A 25449-nucleotide genomic window follows, 5' to 3' on the forward strand; every position below is an offset into this window, starting at 1 on the left:
GAAACAAGTAAAACCTCCTGAAGATAAACAAATCCTACTAATATTATAAATGTGAAAGTTTGGATGTTTGTTCTTCAATCACGTGAGGGAGGAGGGTTTGCAGTAGGGCGCAGGGGGTCCCGGTTTGGGGTGGGTAAGTGGGGGACATGCAGGAGGGGCATCAGGTGGGGAGAGGGGCTAGGGGCACATGATACAGTGGGGGACCTCGGGATGGCGGGCGAACGTGCGAGGGGGGGTGGGGGGCTGGCACACACCTGCATATACTGTACATATACAGAGATACAGCGCGGCGGGATGCAGCACGTCACCACCAGCAATTGCACACTTTTGCATAGGTCGACGCAAACGCCAACCCGCAGACGAAGTCACAGGCAAATGCTAGTTGACCATAAATTACACCAGAAGCTTCCATAAATTCTGGCCGCTTACACAGTAACCTAGTGTAAACTGCTATTTTCTTCTGGCTTCTTACACAGTAAGCTGGGGTAAGCGGCCACAAGAAAATGGCCGCAGTCATGTGCCGTTGGCTCTGCCCGAGGCCCGACACAAGGAGAGGTCGCTCCAGGCGAAGAGAGAGGCAGCGCAGCAGAGTTCGCTCGCAGCATTGATAGAATCCCTTTAAGGTCTGTAAACTTCAGATGAATCCATTTTTATAGATACAAATTTATGTTGTAGAGAAAAGTGACACAATATGTGCTGAAAGGGCGAAGACGTGTGGATACGGCACAATGTGCATTAACCGCTTAAGGACACAGCAATTTTTTATTTTTTGCACTTTCTTTGTGCCAACACGGCCACATGAGGGCTTGTTTTTTTGTAGCACAAATTGAACTTCCTAATGGCACCATTTAATATTCAATACAAAGTACTTGGAAGCTGGAAAAAAATATGAATAGGGTGGAATAGGAAAAACAACGCGCTGAGCCAATTTCTTACTCTTTTTTTTTGTAAAATACAGCACTCACTGCCGTAAAACTTCTGTTACCTTTATTCTGCCAGACAGTACGATCTATGTAAAAGAAATGTAAAAGAAATGTAATTGCATCACCATAGTCTGACACCCAATGACAAGGAAGCGGTATATAATACATGGCATAGACAAAAACAGGTTGGACTTGTATCATTAGCATAACATGATTGGTGGAGAAGTTGTAACAATAGTCCTGGTCTAATGGATAAGAAACTGGAGAGAGCTCACACCTCTGACGCCTGCGCAGTTGGCTCTGCCAGTGAGACACTAGTAGAGCTGACTGCGCATGCCGGCCGGTGGCCATAGTTCCAAGGCTGCAATTGCGCACATGCGCAGTCGGCTCTACTGGTGTCTCACTGGCAGAGCCAACTGCACAGGCGTCAGAGGTGACGCCGAAGAAAGACGACGAAAGAAGGGGGAGGATCCAGCCAAAGATAGAGGCGTCGCTGGAGCCTGTTCTCGAGCAGCAGTGTCGACGCCCCCGTCACATTTCCAGCGCTGGGTCCCGCCCCCATCACTGCGAAAGAAGTAATTTGCATACCGGTAAAAACCGGTATTTCTAAGGAACGGCACGGTGGAGATCACGTCTAAAGGTAAGAGATGAATAGCCTTTCTAAAGGCTATTCCGATGTCTTATCCAAAAAAAAAAAAAGGCTTTTAATGGTAGAATCCCTTTAACCCCTTCTTATCCTGCAGCAGGGGGGAGCTTTCAAACACAGGTGAGAACTGGGCCTCATTACAGGCCTATAAAGCCTGGCAAGACTTCAGTCCTGGGGGAGAGTGGAGGAGCCGGGATCTGTCCCTACAGCCGGACGTCTGGTGAGAGACCAGTGTGCGCCACAGTTTCTGCTTTTGGTTTTTCCCCTGCCACACGTATAATTACAGTCCCTTTGTTTAGTTAGCCGCTCAGACGAGCAGGATTTATGTGATTGTTTTTGCCTCAAGCTAAGGCCTGTTTATTTTGTCTCCCAGCACGTTTTTGCAAAATAAAGGCACAGGCTTAAAAACCTGTAGAACCTGATTTTGCTGTCTGGGTCCACTGCTGAGCCTCCCCTCCCCGCACACGTTACATATCCTATAACAAGGCTATTCTAGGCATGCCTGTCTTTCCTTCATCCTGTTTTTGAATGAAACCGGTTTTCTTTATATGCAAATGAATGTTTGGGGACCACAGGGGGCGTTATCCCTGTGCTCCGAGCACCCCTGCGTGATTAGCCGCCTCCATTTCTCACCGCCCCCTTCTTGAAAGACAAGCACAGCATGTACAGCACATGTGCGAGATTTTAATTGCGCTGTACCTGACTCGCTGCTCTGAAGGAAGGAGTAAAGAGGTGTAGAAGGAGGGATCTTCTTTTAAAAAGGGGGGTGGCCCCTTTAAGTTTACTCCTGATTCTTGATGTAAAAAAAAAAGTTGCAAACCTTAAGTCTGGGACTTTATAAGTGCTAACTGTGACCATTTCATGAAGGCAAACGTGGCTTGGGAGTTGGACTACATTTAATGTAATTGACACCAGGTAACTTCTGCAAATGATCAGTGAAGGCTAGACACTGCCTAAATTTCATCACAAGGGCATCGCCGGGGGGAGGAGTCTCCAGATTTATGGCGGAGTGTGCAGCTCTTCCCCAGCCACTGGGGATATTAAGATTGATGTGGCAATCACCAGTGTACATAAACACCTATTGTGACTGCAAAAAAATTAAAACCAGATAGATTTTTTTTTTTTTTTTGTGCTTCCGGCTACTAGTGAGGAAACTCTGCAACCTTTGACACCCTTGTGTCGCAGCCTAAGGCTTGGTTCACACCAGTGATTGGATTCCATTCAGAAATTCTGTCTCTGAATCTGCTAGAAAAATGTGGAGGGGGCAACGTGGTGGCTCAGTGGTTAATACTGCAGCCGTGCAGCACTGGAGTCCTGGATTCAAATCCTGCCAGAGACAACATCTGCAAGGAGTTTGTATGTTCTTCCCATGTTTGCATGGATTTCCTCCAGTACACCAAAGACATACCGATAGGGAACAATGTACATGTGAGACATATATATATATATATATATATATATATATATATACCTATATGGGGCTCACAATCTACATTAAAAAAGGGAAGAAAACAGGACTCTTCCCTCCACATTTTTTGGGCAGAAACCGGGTTGAGGCTTGGTTTACATCTGTGTTCGGGTTCCCATTTTTCGGAACGAAAACCTATATACATAAAAAAGTGGTTACCTGGGAAACCCGCGAACCCCATAGACTATAATGGGGTCTGTGTGGTTTCTGCTTGAAACATGCAGAGAGAAAAGTTCTGCTTTCTTTCTGCATGTTTTGTGTGGAAAGCACACAGACCCCCTAAGGGCCCGTTCACACGGGCACAGAGGGGGCGGATTATGGTGCGGAATCCACGTCATAATCCGCCCCCTCACAATGGTGGTCTATAGAAACCTCTAGCGGAAAAAAAGAAGCGGATTCCGCCTCAGGAAGTCAATAGAAGTTTGCGATTTTGTTTTTTTTGCCAATAAATGTGTTGCGGTTTTTGGCGCAGTTTTTAGCAAAAACTGCAACCAAAAACCGTGACACAGTTTTTTTATGCTCCATTCACTGTCCACTCCAAAAAACGCCTCAAGGTCCAAAAACCGCTAATTAGGAAGCTTTTTTTTTTTCTGGACCAAATTACGCCACACGTAATTCACGTGTGAACTTAGCCTTATAGTCTATGGGGTCCACAGGTTTCCTTAGGGAGCCATGTTTATATGTGTAGAGGTTTCTGTTGGGGGGACGGACTACCCGAAAAGAGCACAGATATGAATTGGACCGTACCCCATTATAGTCTATGGGGTCTGCGCTTTTTAAGTAGATTGGGTTTCCGTTTTTCGGGCTCCCAAGTGGACCCCCAAAACAGAAACCCAGTGCAGGTGTGAGGCTAGCATAAGTGGCTTTATAAGCAAGGCCCATATTCTAGATGTTTTTATTCCTGGTCTGTACCCTAAGTGGTGTCTTATACTGGTGTGTACATGGTGTGGCCGCCATTTTCCAGGCTCTCCTTCTCCTCACTGCGGCCTTCATCACTTCTTATACTTGTGTGTACACAGTGTGGCCGCCATTTTCCAGGCTCTCCTTCTCCTCACTTCTTATACTGGTGTTACATAGTGTGGCCGCCATTTTCCAGGCTCTCCTCCTCACTGCGGCCTTCATCACTTCTTATACTTGTGTGTACATGGTGTGGCCGCCATTTTCCAGGCTCTCCTTCTCCTCATTGCGGCCTTCATCACTTCTTATACTGGTGTGTACATTGTGTGGCCGCCATTTTCCAGGCTCTCCTTCTCCTCACCTCTTATACTGGTGTTACATAGTGTGGCCGCCATTTTCCAGGCTCTCCTTCTCCTCACTGCTTATACTGGTGTGTACATAGTGTGGCCGCCATTTTCCAGGCTCTCCTTCTCCTCACTTCTTATACTGGTGTGTACATTGTGTGGCCGCCATTTTCCAGGCTCTCCTCCTCACTGCGGCCTTCATCACTTCTTATACTGGTGTGTACATTGTGTGGCCGCCATTTTCCAGGCTCTCCTTCTCCTCACTTCTTATACTGGTCTGTACATTGTGTGGCCGCCATTTTCCAGGCTCTCCTTCTCCTCACTGCGGCCTTCATCACTTCTTATACTGGTGTGTACATTGTGTGGCCGCCATTTTCCAGGCTCGCCTTCTCCTCACTGCGGCCTTCATCACTTCTTATACTTGTGTGTACACAGTGTGGCCGCCATTTTCCAGGCTCTCCTTCTCCTCATTGCGGCCTTCATCACTTCTTATACTGGTGTGTACATTGTGTGGCCGCCATTTTCCAGGCTCCCCTTCTCCTCACTTCTTTTTTTTATAACTCAAATTTTTATTGAAAATTTTTTTTAAACAATAAGAAAAGAAAAAACAATTACAAGTTACAAGGCGAACACCCGCCCTGCGAACAGAAAAAGCACACAGTGCAACACAAAATACAATCAGAAGAATAAAATTAAAAAAAAAAAAAAAAAAAAAAAAAAAAAAAATTAAAGACAAAGAAAGCAACATAGAAAAAAAAGAAAAAGGAAAAAAAGGGGGGGGGGGGAGGGAGGGGTTAGTGGGACAGATGAGTGGGGGAGAGGACTAAATGTGGGGGGTGAAAGGGTAGGTAGGGGTGAGTGTGAGCAGTCAGGAAACCAGTGAGAGCGCTCGCCAGGTCATCCATACCACAGCCAGTTGGGAAGGGCTCGGGAGCAACCACTGGTCAAATACCTGAGACGAACAACAAGAGTATCAATCAGAGGAGGGGTCAGAGCCCAGGAGCGTCCGGTACTCTGCAGACTGTTGAAACCTGAACCAGTAGAACCAGGTTTTGATGTACGCCTCAGTCGTGCCATGCAGGAAAGACGTGAGATTTTCCATGCGCATTATCTCGTTGACCTTCGAAATCCAGAGGGAGAGAGGAGGAGGATCCACTCGTTTCCAAAAAAGGGGGATACAAGCCCGGGCAGCGAGGATCAGGAATCTAAGTAGGGAACGCTTAAAGACCTTTACAGAAGACTCACAATGATTAAGGAGGAACAGGGCAGGGCCCAAATGGTGAGAAGTTTCAGTAAGCTGGAGGGTTATCCGCTTGACCCCCTCCCAGAAGGACGAAAGGGCAGGACAGGACCAAAAAATGTGTAGCAGCGTGCCTTCCTCGTCGCCACAGCGCCAACATAATGGGGAGACCTGAGGAAACATAGCATGGAGTCTCGTAGGAACCCTATACCATCGGGACAAGATTTTGTAGCTGGCCTCCTGGTGGCGAGAGCCGATGGAAGCAGTATGAGAAAGGCGAAAAATGCGCCTACGCTGTTCCTGAGAGAGGGAAAGGGATAAGTCAGATTCCCATTTCAACAAGAACGGCGGAACAAAGTCCTCCGGAGGTTCAACCAGGATCCGGTAAGTGAGCGAGAGGGAGTGGCGAAGGGGGCCAGCACCAACAAAAATCTTCTCCAAGGGGGTAGGTTCGACGCGGAACTCTGCAGGAGCAGGGAGAGAATGTAAAAAGTGACGAAGTTGCATCCCCCGCCAAGCGTCCAAAGGGGGCAGCTCAGGAGGGGCCTGGGAATTCAGAAGTGTAGTCCATCCCCCAGCGTCCTGGAAGTGACAGGCACGGAAAATCCCATGACGGCGCCAATTACGAAAAACTCGGTCAAACATTCCAGGTGGAAAGGCAGGATTGCCCAGCACTGGGAAAAGAGCGGAATCCTTAGGGAGGAAAGTGGAGCGAACAAGGCCCCTGGAGCAAATCCGAAGCGTGGGACCAAGGGTAGGGTGAGAAAAGAGAGATGACAATGAGGAGGAGTCCAACCATGGGGCAACCTGCAAAGGGATCGGAGAGAATGCCTGTTCGATGTAGACCCAAGGTTTAGAAACAGCATGCCTACACCAGTCCACGACACGAGTCAGGTGGGTAGCCAAGTAATAGGACTTCAGGTCCGGAAGCGATAAACCACCGCAACTCTTGGGACGAAAGAGAAAAGCCTTGCTCACTCGGGCGGGTCTGCCCGACCAGATGAACTTCAGTTGGACGGAAGTGAGGGATCTAAGAAAAGACAGAGGGATGTGAATGGGAAGCGCCTGCATCAAGTAGAGAAGACGAGGGAGAATGTTCATTTTAAAAATCGCGCATCTCCCGAACCAAGTAAAGGCTCCAGCGGACCATCGAGTACAATCAGCCCTGATAGACGCCAGAAGTGGGGGGAAGTTGCAACGAAAGAGATCTTTCGGGTCCGGAGTAAGATAAACCCCCAAATATTTGAGAGAAGTGGGGGCCCAATGAAAAGGGAAAGATTGACTCAAGGAGGTGGCCGCCGAGGAGGAAAGGGTCACATTAAGGGCTTCTGATTTCGAAAAGTTGATTTTAAAATTCGAAAGGGTCGAGTAAACCTGAAAGGCAGACATCAGAGCTGGAAGAGAAACATGAGGGGAGGAAAGAAAAAATAGCAAGTCGTCTGCATAAGCCGCCACTTTGTATAAACAGGAAGAATGAGCAGCGCCTGAGATGTTCGGGTCGGCTCGAACCTGGCGGAGGAAGGGTTCAAGAGTCAGGACGAAAATGAGAGGTGAGAGGGGGCATCCTTGCCTAGTGCCATTTCGGATAGGGAAGGACTGGGACAATAAACCGTTCACCCTAACCATCGCTGTAGGGAGAGAGTATAGAGCCATGATCCAACTCATCATGCGATTTCCAAGGCCAATATGTAACAGGGTCTCTTCCATGAACCGCCAGTTGACCCTGTCGAAGGCTTTCTCAGCGTCAGTTGAAAGAAGCATGAGAGGAGAGCCCGATTGTTTAGCCCCATACATGAGGTTGATAGCTTTGGTAGTATTATCTTGAGCCTCACGGCCGGGTAAAAATCCAGCTTGATCCGCGTGAACAATATTTCCTAACAAGGGCGATAAACGCGTCGCAAGGATCTTGGCTAAAATTTTTAGGTCAACATTGATTAGCGAAATGGGGCGGTAGTTAGAGCACAGAAGAGGGTCCTTTCCGGGTTTGGGGATAACCGCTATGTGAGCACACAGGGAGTCACGACAAAGGGCCGAGCCATCGGTGAGAGAATTGAAAACTTTCAACAGTCTGGGGCGGAGTTCAGGGCCAAGTTTCTTATAGTATACCAAGGTAAGGCCGTCTGGGCCTGGGGCCTTACCCGTTGCCATACTGGAGATAGCTAAAGAAATTTCCTCTTCAACAATAGGAGATTCCAAGGCCGTCAATTCCTCTAGAGACAACGACGGGAGACCAGAGGAGGAGAGATAAGAACGAATGCGATCTCGGAACTCCGCTTCAGGGAGAGGAGAAGGGCCAGAGTTTACAGAATACAAAGAGGCATAGTAGTCCCGAAAGGCAGCTGCAATATCAAGGGGCATGTGTAATCGAGTACCCTGGGTGGAATTGATGCATGGAACGTAGGTGGAGGACTGCTGAACCCGAAGGGCCCTAGCTAGTGAACGCCCGCTCTTATTTTCAAACTCATAAAAATGACGTCTGCATTTAGCTAGAGTACCCTTCACCCTATCAGTGACGAGCGTACGCAATTCCTCTCGGGCGCTGGCAAGCTGGGAATAAACATCAGGAGTGATTTGGCGTTTATGAAGAAGTTCCAATGAGCGGATCCGCTGCAGCAGAGATTCAATACAAGCCCGGCGTTCCTTGTTTAAGCGGGAACCATGTTGCAACAGGATACCCCGGATAAAACATTTGTGAGCCTCCCACACCATTGGAGGAGCAATCCCCGACAATTCCTCCCTCTCAAAGTATTCCCCCAAACGAGTCTTAATGTCATCCAGGATGGTTACGTCATCAAGAAGTGATGCGTTAAGTTTCCACTGACGCTGGAAGGGAATAGGAGAGGACAAGGAAACAGACAAAGTAACCAAAGCATGGTCGGAGAAAGTAATGTTATCGACTTCCGCAGCCAACAAAGAGTGGAGATGTTGGTGACGGATAAAGAGGTAGTCGATACGAGAATATCGGTGATGGACCGGAGAGTAATAGGAGTAATCCCTATCCAATGGGTGGAGTAACCTCCAGGAGTCCACAAGCTGGTGGGAATGAAGGTCCCTCTTAATCCTCCTGATGAGCGAGTAAGGGTGAGAAGAGACGCCAGCAGAAGAGTCCAATGAAGGGTCTAGGACCAGATTAAGATCACCCCCCGCCACCAGGAAGCCCTCCACAAAGCCGTCCAACAGCCCTAAGTAAGAACTAAGGGCACGACCCTGTCCCGAGTTAGGCAAATACAAAGAGGCAAAAGTAAAAAGCTGAGAGGAGATACGACCCTTGACCATAACAAGTCTCCCCTCAGAATCAGTGCGAGTCTCCAAATGTTCCCAAGGCAGGGAGCGAGAAATCAAGATACTAGTCCCTCTGGATTTCGGATCAGGAGAGGAGCTATGATATGCATGAGGAAACCAAGCATTAGTCAACTTGTATGGCTTGGTAGAGCAATGGTGAGTTTCCTGCAAAAACACAACATGAAGGCGCTTACCTTTGAGCAGATTGAAGAGTACGGAGCGCTTCTCTGGACTATGAAGGCCTCTCACATTGAGGGAGCCCACAGCGATGGAGGAAAGGCGATCAAGCGGAGGCATGGAGGGAGACGGGCTTTCCCAGCTCACACCCTAGGAGCAGAGGGGAAAAAAAAAAAAAAAAAAAAAAGGGGGGAGAGGGGGGAGGGAGGGGAGAGGGCGAAGAATTGAAGAGGGTAAAGGGGAGGGAAAGAAAAAAAAAAGAGAGAAAAGTAACAGAGTAGAGGAAGGAGAGCAGTAAAGAATGAGGGGGGGGGGGGGGGAGAAAGGAAAGGGAAAAAGAACCAAGAGTAGAACAAATCTAACTACCCCTAGACAAATGGGCCAGGGGCACAACAACAGACAGGAAGGAGTGAGGGAGTAAGAAAAGATGGGGGGAGAAGTGGGCCCGCAAGCACCACGAGTGTACCTGGTAAGGAAGACCCTATGCCCCCACCCCCAACAAAGTGTAAAGGGATAGGAAGCACAGGGCTACAAACTGACTCTAAGGTCCAAATAACAACATTGTATAAAAACACAGCAATACCAACAACAAGGGCCATCTATAAAGCCCAGCAGGAACAGGATCAAGAGGAACAGAGTAGTCACAGAACAAAATAAAATAAACATAGTGAAAATGTCCACCAACCGCGAAACAAGTCCAAGACCACTCAACATAAAAGGATATTAACACTGTCCTGTGGGCAGATCAAAGACCGGCGGTATGAGGGCTCATGCTTCAATGGGAAGCTGAGCTGAGAGATCTGGTTGGCGGAGTGGAGACCCAGGCGGATCCGGTATTGGAAGACGTCGTGGAGATGAGTTTCGCCGAGGTCTCTCTCTGGAAGCAGCCGAAGAAGAACGCCTGGAACCGCGGCCGCGCCTGGGTATAGTAGGGCGGGAGGAATCCAGAGCAAGCCAGTTCGGGACTGAGACAGGGCGCACATCCAGGGAGGCAAACAAATCAGGCAAGTCCGCCGGGGAACGGACAACAATCGAAGACGAGCCAACACGAACAATCAAATGGAAGGGATGACCCCACCTATAGGAACCTCCACAGTCCTTAATCAGAGTCAACACCGGCTGAAGGGCACGGCGCATAGCCAATGTGCGGGATGAGACGTCAGGATAGAGCTTGACAGAGGTATTCTCAAAAGGCACCGATCCCATATCCCAGGCACACCTCAGGATGTGTTCCTTGTCCGTGAAGTAATGTAGTCTACACAGAACGTCTCTAGGATTAGCAGGGTCAAGCGGGCCAGAACGTTGGACTCTATGCACACGGTCCATCATGAAGGTAGCATCCAGCGGGCGTTGAGTCGCCATATTGAAAATGGTATTAATACGGCTGATCAGATCATCCTGAGGGCCTTTTTCTGGCACTCCTCGTAATCGAATATTATTTCTGCGACCCCGGTTCTCCTGGTCATCCAGGAGCAAGGCAATTTGTTGAAGGCGGGCCTCAGAGTGGGTTTGATTGCTCTCCACTGCAGACAGGCGTTGTTCCAAAGAGGACAGTGTTTGATCAGTAGCGTCAGCCCTAGTAGTAAGTTGAGACACATCAGACTGGATCGCACCGAGGGCCTGTGCCTGGGATTGTTCCATTCGGGAAACTACAGCATCCAGGTCCTGTTTAGTGGGCAGAGCTTGAATAAGGTCCCGAAGTAGCTGAAAGTCCGCAGAGGCAATATGGGCTGCCGAGCAGGGCAGGGAGGCCGAATCCATGGATTGCACGTCATGTCCAGGGAGGGTGGCAGACAGTGAAGGAGGTGGCTGCGATTGGCGAAGCGGAGGAGATGGAGGAGCCATGTCATCAGTGCCAGACCCAGTAGCCGAGGTTCCAGATCGGGACAGGAAGGTAGAGATTGACGGTGAGTGAGTAAGAGAGCGACTCGGCGTGCGGGAAGGAGCAGTAGAGGTGTTAGGACGTCTTCTGGACATATCACAATGAGAAGCGACCATAGAAAGTAAGGAAGGTACACTCGCAGTATCACCAGGCCTTACATGAGGCGGTCACACAGTTTCATAATCAAACCTGGTACCCATGAGGTGCAAAAGGAGCAATGGGAGAAGTGCTAGTTCCGTGGGGATATACTGCAGAACGTGGAACACACAGCAAGTGGAGGAAGGTGAGGAGCCCCCCCTGATGGTGGAGTAGGGGCTCAGCACTCCCTTCACACCACTGCAGTGCACGACAACAACAAAAAAAAAAAAAAAAAAATTCCCTGCTAGAAAGGTCTCTGAAGAGGGTAAGAAAGTCCAAAAAACAGTAGGGAGTACTCACAGAGTTAGCAGAATGTCCCAGCAGAAAGTGTCAGGATGGGAGCCAAACAGCAGGGGGGGGGGGTGAGGTGTCTCCACTTCAGGCAATGCAGGGAGGCCAGGCAGCAGGTAGAGTAAGGGGTTCAGAGAGCAGAAGAGTTCCCTTACACACTGCATTAACCCCTTCACCAGTGGAAGTGTTGTCAGTTAGTCCCAAGGGACACTGTCTATGTGTGCCAGATGTAAAGGGAGGGGGAGGGAGGCTCACATCAATAGTGCAGACAGAGCAAGGGTTCTCAGACCTTCAGCTATGGCCCTCTAGTATAGCAAGTTTACTGTTGTCCTGAGTGGAGAAGTATCAGTCCGTACATCCAGGTTCCCCTCCCCCCTTAGGCTGTAGCTGCAGTGGCTCCTGGTGTCTGCTGCAGGTGACGTTTATGTAGCAGAGCCTTGTTAGTATACTATGCAGCCTGGGAGGATGGTGGTGCGTCTGTGTCTCTCCCTGTGTGTTACCGACCTGAGCGCTTCAGCAGGCTGGGATCAGATGCAGGTCAGAGCCTTCAGGCTGACACTTCCAGCAGGCCTCTCCGCAGGATTCCCTCTCTGAGGATGATGTCCCAGTGAAGCAGTGCAGTCTGTAGAAGGCCCACTGTCCCCCTGTCACTGGGCAAGAGAACGGAACAGCAAGGCAGTGCAGTGGAGGAGAGGTGCTGCGAGAGGACTCTCCGTGTGTGTGCAGCAGCCGGAATCAAGATGGCGGAAGGCTTCAATCCGGACAGGTAGGCCGGAGATTCAAAGACAGCAGGCTCTGTTCGGAGGTGCCTGAAGTCGCCCCAAAAGTAGCTGTAGGGTTGGGGGATGTCCCTTGGAGCACAGGTCTTGAGTTTAGTGGCTTGGATCGGGTAGATGGTGATGGAGTAAGTCTGTAGTTAGCAGAGCTTCTATCTAGCACGTCTGCTCGTCTTCTCCTCACTTCTTATACTGGTGTGTACATAGTGTGGCCGCCATTTTCCAGGCTCTCCTCCTCACTGCGGCCTTCATCACTTCTTATACTGGTGTTACATAGTGTGGCCGCCATTTTCCAGGCTCTCCTTCTCCTCATTGCGGCCTTCATCACTTCTTATACTGGTGTGTACATTGTGTGGCCGCCATTTTCCAGGCTCCCCTTCTCCTCACTTCTTATACTGGTGTGTACATAGTGTGGCCTCCATTTTCCAGGCTCTCCTTGTCCTCATTGCGGCCTTCATCACTTCTTATACTGGTGTGTACATTGTGTGGCCGCCATTTTCCAGGCTCCCCTTCTCCTCACTTCTTATACTGGTGTGTACATAGTGTGGCCGCCATTTTCCAGGCTCTCCTCCTCACTGCGGCCTTCATCACTTCTTATACTGGTGTTACATAGTGTGGCCGCCATTTTCCAGGCTCTCCTTCTCCTCATTGCGGCCTTCATCACTTCTTATACTGGTGTGTACATTGTGTGGCCGCCATTTTCCAGGCTCCCCTTCTCCTCACTTCTTATACTGGTGTGTACATGGTGTGGCCGCCATTTTCCAGGCTCTCCTTCTCCTCACTGCGGCCTTCATCACTTCTTATACTTGTGTGTACACAGTGTGGCCGCCATTTTCCAGGCTCTCCTTCTCCTCACTTCTTATACTGGTGTTACATAGTGTGGCCGCCATTTTCCAGGCTCTCCTCCTCACTGCGGCCTTCATCACTTCTTATACTTGTGTGTACATAGTGTGGCCGCCATTTTCCAGGCTCTCCTTCTCCTCACTTCTTATACTGGTGTGTACACAGTGTGGCTGCCATTTTCCAGGCTCTCCTTCTCCTCACTTCTTATACTGGTGTGTACATTGTGTGGCCGCCATTTTCCAGGCTCCCCTTCTCCTCACCTCTTATACTGGTGTTACATAGTGTGGCCGCCATTTTCCAGGCTCTCCTTCTCCTCACTTCTTATACTGGTGTGTACATTGTGTGGCTGCCATTTTCCAGGCTCTCCTTCTCCTCACTGCGGCCTTCATCACTTCTTATACTGGTGTGTACATTGTGTGGCCGCCATTTTCCAGGCTCTCCTTCTCCTCACTGCGGCCTTCATCACTTCTTATACTGGTGTGTACATAGTGTGGCCGCCATTTTCCAGGCTCTCCTTCTCCTCACCTCTTATACTGGTGTGTACATTGTGTGGCCGCCATTTTCCAGGCTCTCCTTCTCCTCACCTCTTATACTGGTGTTACATAGTGTGGCCGCCATTTTCCAGGCTCTCCTTCTCCTCACTTCTTATACTGGTGTGTACATAGTGTGGCCGCCATTTTCCAGGCTCTCCTCCTCACTGCGGCCTTCATCACTTCTTATACTGGTGTTACATAGTGTGGCCGCCATTTTCCAGGCTCTCCTTCTCCTCACTTCTTATACTGGTGTGTACATTGTGTGGCCGCCATTTTCCAGGCTCTCCTTCTCCTCACTGCGGCCTTCATCACTTCTTATACTGGTGTTACATAGTGTGGCCGCCATTTTCCAGGCTCTCCTTCTCCTCACTTCTTATACTGGTGTGTACATTGTGTGGCCGCCATTTTCCAGGCTCTCCTTCTCCTCACTGCGGCCTTCATCACTTCTTATACTGGTGTGTACATTGTGTGGCTGCCATTTTCCAGGCTCCCCTTCTCCTCACTTCTTATACTGGTGTGTACATAGTGTGGCCGCCATTTTCCAGGCTCTCCTTCTCCTCACTGCGGCCTTCATCACTTCTTATACTGGTGTGTACATTGTGTGGCTGCCATTTTCCAGGCTCCCCTTCTCCTCACTTCTTATACTGGTGTGTACATAGTGTGGCCGCCATTTTCCAGGCTCTCCTTCTCCTCATTGCGGCCTTCATCACTTCTGTTTATTTTCATCCTTTTTTTTTCCCTTAATAAACTTTATTAATGCTCTCTAGACTTGTACATAACAAGGGGCCGTTGTGCGCCTGCGCTCGCCGCCTGTGGCGTTCTGCTTCCTGTTTACAGTCCCTCCCTTTTCAGAATTGCACGTAGGCAACAGGGAGCCGCCGCCATGGTGGCCGCGCAATAACAACATACGCCATTAGTCTGGCAGCGTCACCGAAGCCGAGCCAGGCCGGCCCCCCCGTGTCACCATGAAATATAGTGCACGTCAGTGACTGAAGCGGGGCCAAGTGACCTAAAAAGCGTCGAGTCTCCATCCGCCGCGTAACGTTTATAACACCTCAGCGCCCCGGGTGAAGAGGCGCCGCACTGCGCCTGCGCGAAACGCCTCCGCCCCATCTCCCTCAGCAGCGAGCGCTTCCTATTAACCCTTTAGGGACAGAAAGGACGGCTAATACAATAATGGCCGCTAATCCCCGGGGGCATTGTGTGCGGCCGTGAGGGGAAGTGCTTACACCACAGACACTGCCCTTTATGTGTGTGACACCCCAGCCCCCCAGTCAGTGAACAATAAGGCTCCAGTCAGTCACAGTGCCAGAAATGGCGGCCATGGCAGGAAAGCTGCAGGGCGCCAGTTACTGAGAGGAAATAAGAACTTGTGAGGTGAAATCCTAGACGGCAGCCATGACAATAGCAGGGTGACAACCAATATGGTGGCGGGGAGGGTTGTCACCGAGCCAGAGGGGAGAGGTTACCAGAGGACGGCTCAGTAACATCTACGCACTCATCGTATTCCTTAAAGTTGCGGAAAAGGCGCGTTTTTGGCGTTTCTTATATAATCTTATTCACACATTGCAGAATAAACAAGGCGCACGTACATCAGATGGCGGCGTAATACTTTTATCCATGGACAAGGCGCACGTACGTCAGATTGCGGCGTAATACTTTTATCCATGGAAATGGCGCACGTACATCAAATGGCGGCGTAATCCTTTTATCCATGGACAAGGCGCACGTACATCAAATGGCGGCGTAATCCTTTATCCATGGACAAGGCGCACGTACGTCAGATTGCGGCGTAATACTTCTATCCATGGACAAGGCGCACGTACGTCAGATTGCAGCGTAATACTTTTATCCATGGAAAAGGCGCACGTACATCAAATGGCGGCGTAATACTTTTATCCATGGAAATGGCGCACGTACGTCAGATTGCAGCGTAATACTTTTATCCATGGAAATGGCGCACGTACGTCAGATTGCAGCGTAATACTTTTATCCATGGAAATGGTGCACGTACATCAAATGGCGGCGTAATACTTTTATTCATGGAAATGGCGCACGTACATCAAATGGCGGCGTAATACTTCTATCCATGGACAAGGCCCACGTACGTCAGATTGCGGCGTAATACTTCTATCCATGTTCTTGCCGCCAGATCTCGGCAGAGATTATGCGGATAGGAAAGGACTTCACAATCTACTCTCCTGTCCACATGATTCGTGCGGGCAGCGCGCGGCAAGTACACGGACCCCATTAGTCTATAGCAGGGGTAGGGAACGTACGGCTCTCCAGCTGTTTCAAAACTACAACTCCCAGCATGCATACTTGCTCTGCTGTTCTTGGAACTCCCAATGGAAGTGAATGGAGCATGCTGGGAGTTGTAGTTTCACAGCAGCTGGAGAGCCGAAGGTTCCCTATCCCTGGTCTATGGGATCCGTGTGCTTTTACTGCACACCGCTTGCAGTTGAGTTTGGTATTCTGTTTGGGTGGTCCAACAGAATACCAACGCAGACGTGAACGAGGGGTAAGTCGGCCGTGTCAATAGCTCCCCCATTCATATGGATGGGTTTTAATGTAGCCATGGTTGTCACATGGTAGATTATGATGTGGGTGCGGAGTCTGTCAAACGTGATTGACACCGTAGTGCACGGTAATGCGTCATCTAGTAACATGGTGGACCCACTGACAGAAACATAACAGACCCCATTATAGTGTATGGGGTGCGCAGTGCACCTGTAGCACCAAAATAATTTGCTGCTCGGACACAAAGAGAATCCAACACAATGTTAGCAAGCGAATGGTAGATTACTCACTGTCGCTGTTACGACTCTATAATTTTAGGAAAACCGTATGACTATTAATGATCAAGTTAACTCATTCAGGAAACGCCAACCTGAGGCTTCTGGTCAGATCTCGGCTCTGCGCCGACTACTCTGTGGAACACGAAGAGAATTGTATTGGATGTGCCTCGGCCCGCTTCACATCTGCGCATGGGTTTCCACTTGGGGATCCCCCGGAAACCTAATCGGCATAGATATGTGGTTACCCCATAGACTATAATGGGGTCTGTGTGGATTCCAATTGGTTTCTGCATGAAAAATGCGAAGAGAAAAGTGCCGCATACAGGAGAGGGGAACGGAATGAGCCGAACGCAGATGTGAACCGGAACTTATTGATGTTATTCATCTTGGGGTGTATTCACACTGAGTAAACGCTAGCTTATTTTGTAGAGTAAAATTACACTTGTAAACTTTGCTATCCCATTGACTTCAATGACATTTTACAGGCGTATTTTTACACTTGTAAAAAAATATCATTGAAGTCAATGGGATAGCAAAATTTACAAGTGTAATTTTACTCTACAAAATAAGCTAGCGTTTACTCAGTGTGAATGCACCCTCAGGGAGAGGCGATTGATGATCACATGAATTAGTGAAGCTTGCCCCATGGCTGAGCTGTATGCTTTAGACCTTGTGCACATTACAGAAGCATACACATAATACAAATCCATAGGACAGGTACACATGGATGTATAAAAGTCCATAAGGTTTGTATGTCCATTAGAGTGACGGCCTTACATATTAGATTTCCATCATCTGATGAATACCTGGCTATATGACATGCAGTTGTTTGCAGCTGGTAATGGCAGACTACAGCCTGATGAAAAAAGATCAGCCATGTTGGATTTTTCTGCCCAAAACTCTAGGATTTGTCATGTTTTAACAACTGAACTCCCCCTGATCGGGCAGCTTAATTGTTAATATCGATGGAGGAAATGTTGCTATATATAATCCCATTATTAACTGGGCAGCTCCGTGGTGGCCAACCCAAATCTAATCAAATAGCGCATGCCACAATTCATCTTACCCGTTGGGAAATAGTTATGAGACTTGCAGCCTGCGCTACTGCGGGACCACCTGCAGCCTGCGCTACTGCGGGACCACCTGCAGCCTGCGCTACTGCGGGACCACCTGCAGCCTGCGCTACTGCGGGACCACATGCAGCCTGCGCTACTGCGGGACCGCCTGCGCTACTGCGGGACCACCTGCAGCCTGCGCTACTGCGGGACCACATGCAGCCTGTAGGTCTGGATCAGGAAAATATGTCTGTGATTTAGCCCTGACTGTATATAGCCTGTATACGGCACTGTATTACAGATGTGTCCCAATAGAAGCAATGCTTCTCGGGGTACGGCACCAGGACCACTGTGGGCGCCATCTTACTACCCTGTAATACACCTTTGTATAGCACTTTATTAGGTCGCTTTGTGCATTGCTTAACTAATAGTAAGAAAACTGGATCATTCATTGTTTTGGAATCAAATTATTTTGTGTAAATGAAAAATAAAACAAAACCTTGTTACATTTGTGATAACGGGGAAGTGACGGAGCGACGAGCCCACACTGGATAGGACAGGCCATGAGCAGCGGCCTCGTCCTATTAGGAGGGGATTATAAAGATTTCCATGTAATATGACATATACGTGACACTAGAGTAATGGAAGGACCCTCCGCTCTCCCTGAACGTCTGGGGGGGGCCAGGCAGAATATGTGTCTGAATCAAGGCTAAGACCAGTTTCACGAAACACATTTTAGGCTAGGGCTATAGGCCGTGACCTGTCACATGACCAAAGATCACTGTGTCGGCTTGTGACTCCCTAACTCATGTAAATGCGTGGCTTTGCACTGAATCCTCATGATGCCGTGACCGCCAGATAAAAAGATTGAGCGCTAATGGATATTTTGTGATGATAGGTCACGGTCGCAGCACCCCTTGGGGTCATGGTCACACACCCCTTGGGTCACAGTTGCAGCACCCCTGGGGTCACGGTCGCACACCCTTTGGGTCACGGTCGCAGCACCCCTGGGGTCATGGTCGCACACCCTTTGGGTCACGGTCGCAGCACCCCCTGGGGTCACGATTGCACACCCCCTGCCACTCATGTACATTGGTGAAGGCGTCGTAGGGCAATCTTTGTTTATGCAACACTAGTTATAGACAAAGCTGCCGTGCAGCTTTTGCCTTAGGGTGTATTCAGACTGTAGTTTTACAGCAATTTCTGCAACATAGACAATAACTGCACGAAAAATGTTTATTTGATTCATGTAACTTCACACAGCTTTGCACTTTTATTAGGTTTCACCCGTGCATTGTCACTGCAAATCTAAATATTGACCTATAGCCTTGTCCTAAGCCGTGTATGCGCCTTCTACAGCTAGCCATGAGGCCCTGCTCACACCACGTGACTGTCCTGCAGATCCGGGTCCCCGTCTTATTCTCTCCCGCCTACAGGTCACCAAAACTTTCCTTCCTCTTTCCGGCAGCTGTAGAGTTAACCAATCCAAGCCTGAGGCCGACCGAAAGGTGGCGCTGCGCCCCAGCAAGAGCCGACCGCTCCCTTGTGACCACCAGGTGGCGCCTGCGCGCCTCATTCGACTTCGAGCTACCGAAGAGCGAACAACTCGAGCCGACCGTGAGCCGCCTCCAAAGCGCCTCTTATTAGTGCCGTGAGCGCGGATTCTGGGCCGGGGGCTCCTACTTCGGTGCTCTTCCGTCTGGGGGCCGCGCACGGCTCTTTGATTTGGGATTTACAGGAGGCGGTGGGACGAGGCCCTCCCCCGGGAGGCGCGCTGTGTGGGAGACGAGGTAAGTTGTAAAATGGCGGATACGTGTGTGGAAGTTTTCTCGGCGCGGCCTTGTTGTTGAGGGGCCGAGTTGCTGCGGGTGTTTTCTTCGCTTCCTTCTCCTTTCATGGCGGTGTTGGGAGGCGAGATGGTGCCGGGGCCTGGGCAGGGGAAGAAGCGGCGGTGATGGCCGGGGGTGGGGGGAGGCGGAGAGAGCGGGGTGGGGGGAGTGTGGAGGACGCGGCCTTCTCCTCCTGGGCTTTGCCCGCTTTCCCGCTGCCGGAGACGTAAACAGTCGGCCCCATCCCCCTCCCCGGTACTGTACAGGCCTATGGCGCCTTCTTCCCATGCTGAGGCGGGGGCGGCCTCACCACCTTGGGCTCTGCGCCCCCTGCCCGGAGCGCCGGCGGGGGGAGACCTCATTTTGGCGCCAGGCAGAGTCACCTGAGGGTCGCCGCTCACTTCCCGCTGGAGTTGGTGACTTGTGGTCATTGGTGGGGGTCTCCTTTAAGAATTCCCGCCCAGACAGAGGTCTTAGAGAAATCTGGGCCCCCCTCCCCCAGTCTGGCCCCATCTTATACATTAGGGGGGGATCTGCCCTGAAGCCTGTGACTACTCACACGGTATGTTTTGGTGGCCATATTGGTTGACTCAGCCTTCCCCGGTGAGGGGTACAAAGAAGTTTTTGCAACTTGTTAGGAGTCTATGAGCAGGACCTGGCCATGGTGCAGACAGGGGGGCTTGTACACTCGTGGTCCGGGCTATATTTGGGTGGTCTGCAGGCCTTGCCCTTACATGACGTGTAACCGATAGCCAGACTGTAGCTAGCGTATATATATATTTGCTGTGAGGGCTTGTGGTTATGTGGCCTGTAACCTGTGGCTCAGCACCTGTTGTGTCAGGACCTGCTGGGAGTTGTAGTTCTACAGCAGCTGCTGAGACTGTGTATAGTGCAATGGCCTCACTACTGTGTATTGTGTGTAGTCCCATGGCCGGCCATTGATATCTATCTACTGACAGTATACGGATGGCTCACTCTCACGTCTTATTCCCACTACTGACAGTATACAGATGGATCACTCTCATGTCTTATTCCCACTACTGACAGTATACGGATGGATCACTCTCACGTCTTATTCCCACTACTGACAGTATACGGATGGATCACTCACGTCTTATTCCCACTACTGACAGTATACGGATGGATCACTCTCATGTCTTATTCCCACTACTGACAGTATACGGATGGCTCACTCACGTCTTATTCCCACTACTGACAGTATACGGCTGGATCACTCTCACGTCTTATTCCCACTACTGACAGTATACGGCTGGATCACTCTCATGTCTTATTCCCACTACTGACAGTATACGGCTGGATCACTCTCACGTCTTATTCCCACCACTGACAGTATACGGATGGACCACTCTCACGTCTTATTCCCACTACTGACAGTATACGGATATCTCACTCTCACGTCTTATTCCCACTACTGACAGTATACGGATGGACCACTCTCACGTCTTATTCCCACTACTGACAGTATACAGATGGCTCACTCTCTCACGTCTTATTCCCACTACTGACAGTATACGGATATCTCACTCTCACGTCTTATTCCCACTACTGACAGTATACGGATGGACCACTCTCACGTCTTATTCCCACTACTGACAGTATACGGCTGGATCACTCTCACGTCTTATTCCCACTACTGACAGTATACGGATGGCTCACTCTCTCACGTCTTATTCCCACTACTGACAGTATACGGATATCTCACTCTTACGTCTTATTCCCACTACTGACAGTATACGGATAGATCACTCTCACGTCTTATTCCCACTACTGACAGTATACGGATATCTCACTCTCACGTCTTATTCCCACTACTGACAGTATACGGATGGATCACTCTCACGTCTTATTCCTATTACTACAGCACTTTATTGCTATTATTTATTCCCTCAAGGCTTTGGCCTTCTTCATTCAATGTCACTTTTTATTGTCTGGGTAAGTGAGACTTGCACATTTCTGGGTCAGATCCTGTATTACAAACCATTCCAGAATTGTATACCTATTAGTGATGGGGTCGAGCCCCTTCCCATACAGCCACACCTACGTGTTTAGGATCTCTCCTTTTGTTATGGGATTACACCATAGCCTAATAAATAGAAGTCACATCCCATACAAAGCGCCCGCACATGACTCACTGCTTGGTTGAAGTTGGTTTTGGTCATTTAGGCTACAGGTCATCTGTATGTACAAGCTGTTATTTTTTTAGGACTCTTGGTGTCGGTAGTCTTCAGTATCGCTGCTCCCACTGCATGTAGGGCCTGAAATGAAATATTGTTTTTCCGTTCACTTAGTATTACTTGCAGCTGACTGATGTTGTCAAAGGGAGGGGGAAGATCGGGCAACCTAACTGCGTCACAGTGCCTGACGCCAGGGCCTTCAGGGATGGTCTGCTTGTTTGCTGCCACCCTCCTCTTGTGTTGCTTCCCATTTGCTGCCTATATTGGGTGGGTGCGGTTACAAGTTTGTCCCTCTTCCACTTGCTGGCTTGGTCAGGTCTCGTGAGGCTTTGCATATTTCCTTGCTAAGGAGCTGAAAAAAAAGCAAACCTTTCAGGCGGTACAATGCATTCAGAATGAGGAGAGTAATCCGTGACTGTGTGTTCTAGTCTACAGCGTACAGAATGCGTCGCCCATCAGTATATCGTGTGCAAGTGAAGAAGATGCAATTGTAGGTCACAGCGCCCAGCTTTGTCACTTGTCTGAATTATTTTCCAGCGTCTCAGCATGGGCTGGTTACAGCGATGGCCGCCTTTAGCAATGCACAATCTAGTCACTGCTTTACCTGAGGATTGTCATCACTTTATCCCATTCTAAGTCTTTGCATTCATTGCAATATTTCACAAAAGTGATGCTATAGAAGCGTCTGATGGAGATTGTCATGCTTGGTTGTCTTTTGTGCAGTCTTACATTTTTAGAAGCAAATAAGAATTTTTTTTTTTTTTTTGTTCCCATGCTCAGACTTCACCTGCGCCCATAAATCAGGTTTGTTTGTTTTTTTAACAAAACTGTCTATTCATCTTGTAGCCAACAATCCTAACATATGGCAACTTGTCACCGGTGTTTGTCATACGTATTAGTATAGCAAAGACTGAAGTCATGTGATAAATGTTTGCTGATTCGCATAATGCAAGTTTCAGAAACATTTGCATTTTTTCTGGCTAATACTTGTTCACATCTGTGTTTGGACTATTCCACCCCCTCCCCCCGCATGAAAAATGAGTCTTGCAACTAGCTCTTATCTTTCCACATTTTTCGTGCAGCAACCACATGGACCCGATTATAGTCTATAGGGCCCACGGGTTTCTTTGGGTAACCACTTGTTAACACATATAGGTTTCCATTCAGGGGTCTCTCCGAATGGAAACCAGAATGCAGATGTAAACCAGGTCTAATCCATAGTTTGTTTTTTTTTTTTTTTTTAAATATGGAGATTGTGAGCCCCATATAGGGGTGTGTATATATATATATATATATATATATATATCTCACAATGTTCATTTTTTCCTATCAGTATGTCTTTGTAGAATGGGAGGAAATCCACGTAACCACAGGGAGAACATACAAACTCCTTGCAGGTGTTTCACCTGGCGGGATTTGAACCCAGGACTCCAGCGCTGGAAGGCTTCCATACTAACCAGTGAGCCACCGTGTTTCCCCCTAGATTTATCCATGTTTGACCCCTGCCTGTTATATTATGTGTTAGAAACCAAATTCTGTATTGGTCTAAAATGTCAACCAAAGGCAGTCCTTACAATCTTACGCTAGGTTCTTACCTGAGTTCTGGTTTGTGGGGTCCCCATAAAGGGAATCCTAATTTGCTTAAGAAAGCAGTAACCTGCCAAAACCCACAGACCCCATAAACTTGCAGGACTTTTCACTCTGCATTTTTTAAGTGGATTTGGAGACGGAAACTCCGAAATGGAGACTAAGTGCTAGTGTGAACCTGGCCTTAACTGGAAAGCTACCATTTTGTATGTGTCTCCATTATTACGGAGGGTATGAATGGTGAATAAAATGACGGCCCCTTGTATACACCACCACTCCATTCACTCCTAGGGATGTAGAGACAGTTTGACCAACACGGACTAATGTGTATGTCTGCGTCAATGGCACAATTGATCACCAGACAATGTTTTTTTTCTATTTATTTATTTTTTTCTCCAACGATCAATGTTGTTTCTATTCAATGTGTATGACCAATTTCATGGTATGGGAATATGGGGGCAATACTAATAAGGCCTCTGATTTTTAGAGTGATGGGAAGTGGTTGTTTCACCCACAGAACTACAAAGCCGTAACAGTTGACTTGGTGGAATTGGTGCTGACCCCTGACAGTATTTGCAGTCATCGGGCCACAGGATTTGCCCACGTTTCTGTCTCAGGGCCTGTGTTGCGCCTCCTTTAATGTCATATATTGATGGAGAAAAGCTGCAGGCTAAGGAGCGGTGATAATGCATTGTTTTTTTTCCGCAGCATTTTTCATTGCATTTTCACAGATTTCTCAGTGGACTTTCTGCCCTTATACCTTTTGGGAAATGCCATTATTTCCATATTCTAATATAATGCAGTTTTAATAAACAAAGCTTTTCTGCTGCAGATTTTTTCCCGCAATGTATGGATGGGATTAGCCAGAATCCCATTCACGTAGTAAGTTCTGTAAAACACCGCATGTTCGCGACATGAGGCTTCCTCCTTACAGAAGGTTGAATCCGGTGCATGGAGTTGGTACGTCGAATCGCCTATAAAACCCCTTGCAGGACGACCACGGGTGAGATCAGTTTGCGATCCATGTTTTTCTGGGATAGTACACTGACCCATTCATTTCTGTGGACTCAAGCACGACTGTGATTTCTACAGATCGGTGTGTGGGCTGTGAGTCCGTGCCGCAAAATATAGAGCAGGTCCTATTCTGTTCAGTGTTTGTGGAACAGACTCGCCCATAGAAGCCTATGGGAGACTAAAAACCATGTAGGGCACATGATGAACTCCGCGGTTCATCTGCGTGCCGTCCGTATTTGTGGACCAGCTATGGATCTCATCTCCCCCCTTCTTTGCGGATCACATGCTGATGTCACACGGTCCACAAAAAAGGAGGGCTGGTTTGCGGACCCCAAAATATACACGGTCATCTGCAACTAGGCTAAACTTGCACATCCCAAATCCTGCTCTGACTCCTTCATAAAAGGCAGACAAGATCCTCTGATTCATTAAAAAGTTCATATGAAAGTAAATCTAAGAAGCTAAGCATCTCCTTATATACAACACCTAAGACTGTATAGTAGCATGAAACAGAGTGGTTGTATTGTGAAGCCTGGAGTTGGTATTATTTTTCGCTTTAACTCCACAAGTTACGGGGCATCGAGGAGGACGGCGACTGCTATGACCTGAGTTCCATTTTTTCTTGGACGTGTCGGTCTGTTTTTGGCCTTACATAAAAGTGAAATATGGCAGGCACACCGCCAGACCTTTTACAAGCCATCACAATCATTGAATGTATGAACATGGTATAGGATAGAGCGTGTCTTTTAGGATGGCTTTGTAGAACCCGATCACGCCCCGTGGCAGGCATGCAAAATAATTGAGGTAAACAAGGTCACAACAACTAATTGAGCTTTCGGTTTCTGTTATTTCCCAATCACTTGCCCCGCCTGCAGACGTGCCTGAGAAAATGCTAGCAGGGTTTGTTTTTCCATACAGTTTCCATACTGTACATTGCGAGAACTCCACCCGACACTAAACATTCCTGAGCACTTATTGCAAAAATATCTGACCCAGACAGCGCATTATGTGCACAGATAAGTCAAAAAGTTCAACATGTGACCCGTTATAGGCCTCATAAAGTAACCAAAACTAGACAAGCCAAGTCTATCAGACGTTTGGCACCTGAAACCTCTGAAAAAGTAGATTATTGGGATTGAGCCTGGTTCTCAGTGGGGGAATCGGGTTTGTGATATCAATCCCAATAGGTGATGGATCCCTGAAAAGAAAGGGGGACGCACAATCCTGCGCTGTATGTGGCAGACCCTCAGCTGGGTCATGTGATCCTGGTGGTATGGCTAAGGGTTTGGGCTTTAATATGAGTCTGAGTGTTGGCTCTATAGTTTCATTTCGTTGTGCCCAAATGTGTAAGTTACTAGTGCGTGTCTTATATCTTTTGCTGTGAAGGGTCTTAAGCAGCCACATTGGCACCGGTCCAGCTCCTCAACCCCTGGGAAGTAATGTCTGGCCCTACGTCTTTCCTTCATATTCTCTATTCATCGCTTACTTATTTGGTAGGATGGAGATGAAAGGGTTTATGACTACAGGATCA

At 48.7% G+C, this 25449-nt stretch overlaps 1 protein-coding gene across 1 annotated transcript in view; it reads left to right on the forward strand.

The window, feature by feature from the left end:
- Positions 1 to 18883: 18883 nt before the first annotated feature.
- Positions 18884 to 25449, forward strand: part of STAG2 (STAG2 cohesin complex component) — a 61019-nt gene continuing 54453 nt past the window's right edge. Inside the window, exon 1 of the mRNA XM_075260619.1 lies at positions 18884 to 19083. The gene's annotated coding sequence lies outside the window, so the exon portion shown is untranslated. The remainder of the gene's footprint in view (positions 19084 to 25449) is intronic.

The sequence above is a fragment of the Leptodactylus fuscus genome, chromosome 11 (assembly GCF_031893055.1).
Source record: "Leptodactylus fuscus isolate aLepFus1 chromosome 11, aLepFus1.hap2, whole genome shotgun sequence".
NCBI lineage: Eukaryota > Metazoa > Chordata > Amphibia > Anura > Leptodactylidae > Leptodactylus > Leptodactylus fuscus.